Here is a 1,314-nt window from a genome sequence, read left to right on the forward strand (position 1 = left end):
CCTTCCTTCCTTCCTTCCTTCCTTCCTTCCTTCCTTCCTATTTTTCTTTCTTCCTTAAGACAGGTCTCTGCCTAGTCCTGGCTGTCCTAGAACTCTAGACCAGTTTGACCTAAGATTCAAGAGATTTGCCTGTCTCTGCATCCTGTGTGCTGGAATTTAAGGCATGGGCCACTATTCCAGACACAGGCATTCATTGTAAATTAGCACTTAAGTGGGAAGTAATTTTTAAAATATCTTGTTACTTAATAGTTACTATGTAGAGGTACTACTTAACTTTCCAAGTTCATCTTTCAAAACCTTTGATCTCTAAACAGACAGACCCAACCCCACACCAGGGTGGAAGTCTCAGTTAATCTTTCAAGCCTCTGGACACCGGTCACCTCCCCTTTCTAGAAGCTTCCTCATCACCACACTAATTGTCTAATCTCTATTCTTCTTTACACAATGTTTTGAATTCAGGTCAGAGGTGGTCATCTCTGTAAAAGTCCCCCTGTCCCCAACACACACACACACACACACACACACAGAGAGAGAGAGAGAGCTTAGATTTCTTCTTTATGCCCTCATTCCCTCTCTAGAGAGGGGAGATGGCCTTGACCATGTCGATCACTGGTTGCCTTCCCTACTGCCTTCTTTCTTCTCATCAGGACCCCAGTTTTTATGTGAAAAATAGATTGAGAATAAATGAGAGAGAGAAATTACCTTGTTGCAGTTTAGACTTGTAGCTACATTATAATAAATGAGTCAAAATAAAATGCTTTCTGGAAATTTTTCTTCTAAAGCAGTTGTGCTGGCTAGTTTTTATGTCAACTTAACACAGGCTAGAGTCATTTGGGAAGAAATGACTCTACTCAATTGAAAAAAAAAATGCCCCTACCAGATTAGCTTGTAGACAAACTTGTGGGACAGGTTTTTTCCAAATCAATGGTTAAAAGGTTGAGGGTCCAGTCCATTGTGGGCAGTGCCTGGGTGTAAAAGAAAGCAGGCTGAGGGGCTGGAAAGATGACTCAGTGGTTAAGAGCACTGATTGCTCTTCCAGAGATCCTGAGTTCAATTCCCAGCAATGACATGGTGGCTCACAACCACCAGTAATGGGGTCTGATGCACTCTTCTGGTGTATGTCTGAAGATAGCTACACTGTACTTGTATAAATAAAAATAAATAAATCTTTAATAAAAAAAGAAAGAAGAGAGAAAAAGAAAGAAAGAGAAAGAGGAAGAGGAAGAGGAGAAAGAGAAAGAGAAAGAGAAAGAGAAAGAGAAAGAGAAAGAGAAAGAGAAAGAGAAAGAGAAAGAGAAAGAGAAAGAGAAAGAG

The sequence above is a fragment of the Mus caroli genome, chromosome 9 (assembly GCF_900094665.2).
Source record: "Mus caroli chromosome 9, CAROLI_EIJ_v1.1, whole genome shotgun sequence".
NCBI lineage: Eukaryota > Metazoa > Chordata > Mammalia > Rodentia > Muridae > Mus > Mus caroli.